The following is a 10,220-nucleotide window of genomic DNA, read 5'->3' as shown; positions in this document are numbered from 1 at the left end:
TACGCTGTTTGAGGGAGAAGGAACAATTCAGTTTGCAGAAATAAGAACATATTAGGCCGAAATTGCACAAGAGGAGCAGTTGTTAATCGTATCCAGGACGAAGTACGGAAAGGTGCTCCATGTGATCACCCTCATTCACCTGCAAAATTTCTAGTCGATGGACAGTGTGTTCAACAGCAGATGGTAACTGATCAGTTTTGATGCTTCGCAAATGAAGTATTAAGGAGTTCTTTCAACGTCGCAATACTTCCATGATACACCAGATCTTTTAAGTGATCCCAAAACCAGAAATCGCACGCAATTAGACATGGCGAACGTGGTGGCCATAAATTAGGAAAGAAGTGTGCATGTTGAGGTTCGAACTCGCAACGTTAGGGTTCGTAGCCGAGTAACAAAGCCACTAGACAAAAGTGTACACTCTTCTCCGGAAGTTGTTAACTGGCTTATAATGTTACCACCACAGAAGCGATTAATAACACGTTCTTCTGTGAAGTGTTGGAGCAATAGTGCCTTCGCAGACTCATGGATATGTGGGGGCGCACCATCCTTCATGAAAATGGTCGATGTAAAGACCTGCCTTTGCTGTAGTTGAGGCACAACAAACGTCTTCAAACGTTTCATACTCTAACCTGTTTTGCATAAAGCTTCCTCTTCTTCGCAAGCATGCAAATCTTGACATTTTTTTCCCAGAACTGACAACTTTCCCCGATTTTACATTTTATTTCTCATAATTCTTGTTTTGGATTGTTAATATTTTTTATATACTCCGTTTCGGTCGTTTATTGTGTTAAATTTATTGTTTTTCCAGAAAAGACGCCCTCTGGTGGACATTTTGGAACCCCCCCCCCGAAATTCCGTGAGCGCATCTCGTGTATAGTCTATATACCAACTTTCGTTACAATCCGTTCACCGGTTTGTGTTGTATAGGGAAAGTTTTATTATAACCACCCTGTATATAGGCTAAATATAGCACTTAAAATCGTTAAAAAAATAATCTATATTAATTCTTCTCCCCTAATAAAAATCTAAATGTAAAAAATGTTATATGATTTTCTAATTCATCCCTCCTGGATTTGCCCTTGATCCTTGTTACTTTGTCAGTTATTTTAAACTTTCTTCACAGACGGGGAAAAAAGAAAAGAAAAGAAAGAAAACGAACTGCAAAAAAGTTAACTAGTCTTACTAAATTTCACATCCCTCAACAACTTTGTGAGAGAGAGAAAAGCAATTGTAACCCTACCGCAGCGAGCGTCATTTCATATGGTTCAGCTGCAATAGAGGACTGCCATAGCTTTTGTGACAGAATAGAGCAATAATAGCTTTAGATGAGAGAGAAATAGTAACGGATTTAGATATTTTGCGGTCCAAGACAATGAACATTATGAGTTTCCTCTTTTAACAACTTACTTTAATTACACATTTCAACAAACTTTTAATTTAATCAGCATTTTAATAGTTTCTTTAACCTAAATCATTTATTATTGTTTTATTTAATGTACGTTTTATTTATTTTTTAGATGTCTATCGTGGGGGGGGGGGAAGAAGATTAAAGCAATAAAATTTTTGAAAATTAACCATAATTATTAGTTAATATAGATACAAAGAAAAACATCTAATTATTACGAGATATTATAAGGAAACTATGAACTACAAACAAATATAACATTAAAAGGAATTACTTTACCGGACTTGCATGTGAAATACAGCATTACTAATGGAAATAGTTATTAAAATCACAATATATTATAAACAAATAAATATTTTTATTGATTTCATAATAATTTTAATAATTCGATGTAAAAGCGACATCATTTCAAAAATTTGTTTTTCGGATTCGGAGAGATCTGAACGTGGGAATTCGCCAAAATCTCGAATTCGAAAATTTTGATGGTAATAGTAAAAGAGGATACATTGGAAAAAGTGCCATAACAGTTTCCTTGGAATACAAATTCAAAAAAGAGAAACGAATGCGAAGCTCTGTTTATAATCCTACTTTTTATTTTGGTATCTGTCACATAGCATGCGACCTGCAATTATATAATGCAGTGTGTCGTTAATTGTGAATTTATATTTCATTAAATTTTTGTTACTCGAATCATATGGTACATGCTTTTCTTTTATTTAATTTCCTAGACTAGAAACTTAGCAGTTTTCTATTAAAAAATTTTAACCATTTTTTTTAAATACTTATACGAATTATTGAAAAAAAATGCATTGTAATAGTTAAAATAATTGTTATCTAGTTTTAAAAGAATATCTATGTTTCAGATCTCCCCAAATTCGAAAATGTACACCTTCTAGCGATTTTTTGAATTTTTAATTAGAATATTAATTAATTAAAAATTAAAATTTGTTTTTTTTTTCACGATAACCTCCGTTTTACATCAAGTTAAAATTTAAAAAATTATATTTTTTAATGATACCAATATTTTAGCCTATAAATTAAATTTCTATTTTCAATGAATATTTAAAATAAATATTTTAACTATATTTATCAACAATTTATTTCGCGCAAAATAAAATTTAACCTGCATGAGAAATAATTAGCTTTTATCAACGCGCTGCCGTCGCACCAGTAAGAGCTTACATTTAAAAAATACGTTAACTGTGACTGGAAATTAAATTTAGCAAAGTGTCATTCAGCACGTGTCTGTATGAAAAAAAAAAAAAATAATAATACGTAGGAAATATGATATTTTCTAAGAATTTTTTTTTATGATTTTTTAAAATATCTATATTATTAATTCAATAAATCAGTTTTATTGAAGGCAAACGTGGTTTTAATCTATACAGGATATTCATTCTTAGCAGGGCCCAACAACTATTTTGTAAACTTTCAATAATAGGCACACATCTGCTAACAAAATGGTCTAAATGAAGTAAATAATTATATTTTAAGCAACTTCAATCAATAGATGTCCTGATAAATTACGAATTTTAAATTTTTACATAGATCGCCTGCTCTGTGAATCATATTTAACAAAATATTTTTGAGACAGCAATATTTTAATTAAAAGTTGTATTATTAATATTTTAATTTAATTAAAAGTTGCACTTCAGTCAACTAAATCAATTACTAATTTATAAAAATTTAAATATCACTCTTCTATAAAAACGCACGATTTTAGATCTTTCATTTCATCGTCTTAAAGATAAGACGCCAATCAGTTATACGGAATTTCTACAAGGCGATTAATAGATGCATGTGTGTTTCTATTTGCATGTGCCCCCCACGGGGAGGGGAGGGGAGGGACACCTCATTATTGAGGAAGAGGAGCTTCCTTCATGGTGGTTGGTTCTCGCCACCCTAATGGGTACACAAAAAGGTGGGGTCTGGCTCCTTCCATCGATAACGGGAGGTACTTCCTACGGGAAGGATTTTATCGTGGCCTGTGATGACCCTTAGTAAAACTGGCGGGAACTGTGGTTGAGTCCTGTCTCAGCGGTCAGGTCATTCAGATTTTCTCGAGTGCCTTGCGTAGGGTCGGATGAGCCATTTTGGGTTACCAACTTTCATTTTGTATTGTTGTCATATGTTTTCGTTACATAGAGGGTTAGGAGTAATTGGAAACAAGAAGTAATTGAGAATGGTGAATACAGTATACGCACTGGTGAAGCCTTATCGAAGCGAGATGCAAGTATCTTCAAGATATTGTAAAGGAAGATGAACATCATCCATTTTCCAAAATTTTCAGTTATTTTCTGGTGTTTGTTTACTTTAGTTACAATTGTGTTGGGGGAAAACGTGAAATCATAAATTCTCCTAAAAGTTATTATTCGCTCCTTACATTTATTATTTGTAAGGTAGGTTGCAAATTTATATTTTTCTTGGATCTTCAAGATATAATGATTACGAATAAGATTCAATTTTCAGTTTTGGACTTACCGTCATTTCCTGCGTGCAATCCACGGATTATCTGTTAAAAAAACATGAAAATCGTCACTCATAATCTACTGGAATCATCAATCATAATTTGCCGCCGCGGTTTATTTGATGATTTTTTTTCTTTTGTCAAGGCTAAAAGTATCTCCTGCGGATTATACGTTGCCGCGGATAATTACGGTACTCATAAGAAACAAGAGAGTGTTCTCTGTTACCTTGACAGCTTTTATCGTTGGATAATCAATAACAAGCTTATCTCGTAATGGAAATCTGTATTTTTCCTGAATATGGAATAATTTACTATACAATAAAAAATGATATTAAAGTAAGAAACGGGGTAGCGCTTCGTCCCACCAATAATGTTCATTATTTTATGCCAAATTAGTAATTTGACTTTGTAGCAGTTGCATTACTTTTATCTTCTATTTTAGATATTAGATGGCAATACCCGATTAGGTACAGGTAATGGGGGATAACACCTTCATGAGAGTAGGCGAGAAATTTTTTGAGACTATTCCTGTTGGCTTTTTTGCTGCACTACTAGTTTGTGAACTAACGAGTCGCTACTGCCCTTTGTCCTAATCTCTCCATCATCCACAGGAGGTTCTTTTTAAAGAAGTGATTTTTATGAAGCACACATACAGGCCGTCAAAGCACTCATCTTGGAAGTAAACAGATGAAGATTATTTTGAAGATGACCAATAATTCACTTCGATAGCGAACATCTGATGAAAATTAAAACGAAAATAAATATTCTAAAGAAGTAGAGACTAGAGAATTTATTAGTGGCTGTACTGATGTTCAGAACGTCGTAAAACTGTGCATTTATTTCAATATATGAAGGGATGTTTAGGCACTGGAAAGAAAAAGTACTAAGTTCGAGATTATGTGTTCTTTTTAATACAATGCACTGTTCTAAAAAATCTTTTGTCTAAAGAACGCTATATGTGACTTCGTAACTGTGTATAATTGTCAAGGCCAGGATGGGAGGAAAGAAAAATAACCTGTTTGATTTATGACGTCACACTTCAACGATTTCAAAGTCAATGAAAGCTCTTCATCAATTGCGTGCTGTCAATTATACCATAAAATTGAAATAGTCATAGCTATGCTACTATTATTTTTACACATTTTAATTTTTAATTACATAACACATTTTCAATATGCTTCAAATGGATATAAAATATCTTATTCAGAAAATTTCCAAAAAATCTACATTTGATTTATACTGTAACTCGCAAAGAGAGAGAAAAAAAAAAAAAAAGATCTGACTAGCAAATAATATGTTGACAATTAAAATAATTGATCAGCAAGGAAAGTTCTATATTTGGAGGAGAATAAAGTCTAAAACGATCCAATGCATAATGGAAATATACTTTCAGAAAAAAGTTCGAAAAGGCTATCAAACCAATAAGTATTTATATTAGAAATTTTGATCACAGATTTTTTTCACAGCTTTTCATTAATAAGCTGTAGTATAAAAATGCAGAATTTTCAATAATCAAATTTTACGATTTTAAAAAATTTATAATGAATTTAAAAAATTAACTAAAACTCCTGCAATTTAATTATTATATTAAAATTTTTTATTACAACAATCGGAAAGATTCAAGAACAACATTTTGAATCATATCCCCTTCCCCCTATAATAGAAAATGTTCAAAAAATTGGCATCTCTTTTGAGATTAATTCCTTCATGTTAATTTATCTTGTTTATTTTTCAGAAATGTTAAATACAATTCATTTATAGATTTGTTTTTTAGCTATATTTACACTTACCTTTCTCTATATAATTTTCTGGTAGTTAAATCCATAACAAACTGTCTTTCAATGCCACTAATAACACATATATTAATATGCTTAATAAATAAGTGCCTGGAATTATGTGTCTTGAAGAAACATGTTCATAAAAATAATCAGTGCTTTATTTCATAATCTTTTATATAGCATGGTTATATGTATATATACACATACACATTTATAGATATATATATATAAATGAAATGAACATGACAGAAAATAACATTGTCTTTTTTTTAAGTATGACAACCAACACCAAAATGTAATTTTAAATATTCATGCTCAGTGATTACAAGAGCAAATATGAGCAATTTACATTAGCAATTTTAAATTCAGCAAAGATTATGAAATGCATTATACAGATATACTGTAATGTACAAAAATATCACTTATCTAATGAAGTAAAATTTTTGACTTGTTGATGCATTAAATAGTCGCAAGACATTAAATTATGATTTGTTATGGGTGAGGTAAAACACAAAAAGAATTCATTAAATACATATTCATTAAATAAGACATTGGCACAACTTATTAAACTGCAATTATTGCTGCTGTATTACTTTTTACCATCCATTATTAAACTAACTTTGCTATTAGTTGAATGAATTTAATAAAGTAATAATGAATATTTAATACATTTCAAATTTATTGCAATTAGTAACATTTGCAATACAGTTTATCAGAGACATATATAACAGCCTGAACTGTCTAGTATTACATTGCACAGTGTTCAATTAAATTTTGATTCTTCTCTTTAAACATAGCAAAATATTTATACCTTCACTGCAAAAGGTATAAACAATATATACACCTAATATCTGGTTTAAAATAAACTGATATTAGCAATAAGATCAATTTCAGCAAAATTTATAGGGAAATCAATTTAATTTAGTCTGCTAATGAGAACTAAGCCCATTCTTTCTCTACTTGAGCTGAGGAGCTCACAGGAGTGGCAAGTAATGTATTTTTGCAAACACAGAAGAAAATGAGGATGAAAGTATATTTTAAAAAAGCCATTTTTAGTAAAGTTTTAACATGAAACACATCTTAAATACCAATTTTGCTTTAAAAAAATACGATATACATGACTTACTGATTTTCTTAAACTGCATATTTATATGATGAAATACTTGAGTTAAAACATAGAACAGAAGTTATCAACCTTCTGGAAATAAAAATTAAAAAAATTTCAGGTTTAGTAAAGACAATGCTCCAAATTTCAATTTTTAATAATTAAATGAAAAAAAAAATTGATAAATAATCTACTGATTTGGGGAAATAATACATCTGCATTTAATTAGTCTTTCGACTACCAATACAGGAATGAAAAATCTCTGTCTCCATTCAATAATTCTTATTACTGTACTGAAACGGGAATGCTTTGAAACTTATTTTGAGGAGAGCTTTTAAATGAAAAAGAACTTGAATTTGATAACATTTAACAATGCTTGTTTGGTAAAATTGACCATTCTTTGAGGAATGTGTGAATAGATTTTCTATCATTTATCTGCTAAGGGAAAATTCTTATCTTTAGAATACATTTTAGCATGTTTTTCTCCATAAAAGTCTTAACTACATTTAATTTTTGCAAATGAATATAAAAAAAACACCCAGAATATTGGAATAAAAGAAAATAGTCATTAATTTTTTCAGTATTTAAGAACTGCACTTAAATCAACCAATATATTTGTGCTTATAATAAGATCATATACAAGTATGTCCATTTTGGTAGGTATCACAGATATCCCATGGTGCTCTACAAAGCACATTAATGATTAACAAAAAACTTAACTTTAAGAGCAATTAATTTTCTCAATTGACAAAATATGAATGTATAATGAAGACTTTTCAAACAAATTCTTAAAAGAATTTTGAAAAAGTTATTAAAAATTCATCTTATGTAAATCACTGAAACATTACTTAACAAATAACAAGTTAGCTTCAATAGAAATAAAAATAAAGCATTACAATATTAATTTAATCACATACTTATAGTATGAAATTTATCTAAATTGAGCTAGTTTTGATCCCAAGGTTTAATGAAGCATTTACAATTCATATATCACATTCTATAGATTTTTAAAAACAATGACCCTAAAGGTAAATATGTATTAAACATATTAAATTATTGAAAATGAAATTCAAAAATCTTTATATATGTTATCAAAGCAGTATGTTTCTAGAAGAGAAAATTTCAAAAATATAAATATTTGCAAAAGGTTGAAAACTATGATCCATGCTTAGAAATTCTTTAGCTCCAAGCATATCTTTTAGAAGAATAACAGAAAAAAATAGTAAAATTAAAAGGAAGAATAATATTAAAGTGATAATTTTTTAAATCCATTTCAGAGTCTATTCAAAGTTGAGTTTTTTTTACATCAAATGTTAAACTATATATAATTACAAACTATACACATTGCTCCATTTATTTTTAAAGCTTATAAACAGAGAAATAAAGACTATCACCATTTTGAATAAAACAATTAAATATATATATATATATGAAGAATATGATAAACATTTAAATATATTACAAAAATCACACATTTCAAATAAACAATACTAAATAATTAGATAAACAAATACAATACATAAGTTACTCTTTTGTTTTAGTGATTAGAAAACATTCAACATTCTATGGTTCTTAATATTAATTTCTGATCACTTTATCACCAACAGAGTTAGTAACATTTGAAAAACAAAATTTTCAGCCACATAATTTTATACTTTATAAGTACAACAAAATTAAATCTTACACAACAAAATTATCCATGAGTTAACTACTTTCTACTATGCTTTTCTAATTCAGAACACAAACATAAAATGTAGCAGCAATGGTCTATAAACTATCCTATCAAACACTAAAAATAATAAAATAAATACAATTCATATCATGAAGTTCAAGTCAAATTTAAAACGAATTGTATACATTTAGAGCATTTACATTATGAACTCCTTTTTTCTACTAAACAAATAATTTCATTCCAATACATTTCATAAAAAAAAGACACTGATTTCATACCATCCCTCAGACAATATTTGTAGTTTAAAATTAAATCTGTAATTGTTCAACATTATTATTTCATTATCAATAGAGCTTTTTAAGTCATAATATCACAAATAAACTCATTTTTGTGATAAGTAACTTTTTACACTGAATTGAAATTTTTTATAAAAATAAAAAAGTTATCCATATCACACACTTGTAAAAAAAAAAAAAAAATTGCAAAAATTTAATACTTGTAAATAAGAATAATTACTGAAGATAAATTTTAATTATCAGGAAGGAAAGATTTTTTCATAAATATTGTCTAAAAATATTTTACTCGCATTAACACATTCTGATATGAATAAAAATCTTTCTGAAAAAAAGAGTCCATTCTTTTAGATTTCTGATATTTATGTTGAAATTCATATTACTAATTTTTGTAAATTATTCTGTACATTATACTTTATTTCAATGGCTCTTGCAAATTAAAATTATAATTTAAAGAAAATCCAAATCATAAAAGAAATTATTTAATTAACATATACTCCAGTTTCTCAGAGAGAGAAGAGGTTGAAATGTCTTTATTCAATTTTTAACAGGGGGGAAAAAGCATTTAGTCAAAAATAATAATTCATTATAAAAAAAAAAGTGGAAAATATTTTGATTATGTCTTGCTTCAGAAAATTAAAACATTTAAGCACACTTTTAATTTATTTTATCACTATAAAAATAGGGAAGAAAATCAACTATACATATGTAATGCAATTTTTGCAAGATGCTTATGAATTACTAAGCAAAATCAGTTATTTTTTTTTACATGAAAACCTGGTATTTCAATAAATTTGACAACAAAATCTGACAATGAAAAAAATTCCTTGTATAAAATAATTATACATTTTTCAAAATTAGATACATTGTAATTTAATGTAATTATTTTTTCACTACATCTAGCACTCAGATATTAAACTAGGCACAATTCTAATATCTTAGTACATATCTGATGACACAATTTCTGAAATATTACATGGCAGATACAATTATTTGTTCAAAAGCTTTACCTCTAATATAGGTAATTAGGTTGAAAGGTTTTAAGCAGTGAGGAAATGTTGGTTGCTATTTGCATTTATCACACAAAAACAGTAGTATAGTAAAGAGGCCTCTTATATTTTCTGAATCCACTAGAACTGCAACCTAGAAAACTACAACTTAAAAAAAATAATTGTGGCTTAATACCTGAATGAAGTGCAAGAAGGTAGTAAAATTAATAAAATTGCAATTCAAAAAGTTTATTTTTAACCTTATATTTATTTATAGTGAAGTAATAACTAGCAGGTATCAAATTTAAATAGTTAAATGCACCTAAAAATTTACTAATAGGGATTTAAAATTTAAGAAAAAAAAATCCTGATCACGCTTATATTATGTGACCTGAACTTAAAAAGAACAGTTAAAAATTTCTACACATAAGATAAACAAAAGCTCATTAAAAAATCATTAGATGCTGAACATAAATTGTAATTATTTTTATTCAGATATATCATCGTTAAA

This window comes from Argiope bruennichi, chromosome 10 (assembly GCF_947563725.1).
Source record: "Argiope bruennichi chromosome 10, qqArgBrue1.1, whole genome shotgun sequence".
Classification (NCBI taxonomy): domain Eukaryota; kingdom Metazoa; phylum Arthropoda; class Arachnida; order Araneae; family Araneidae; genus Argiope; species Argiope bruennichi.
This window is presented reverse-complemented; position numbering follows the sequence as displayed.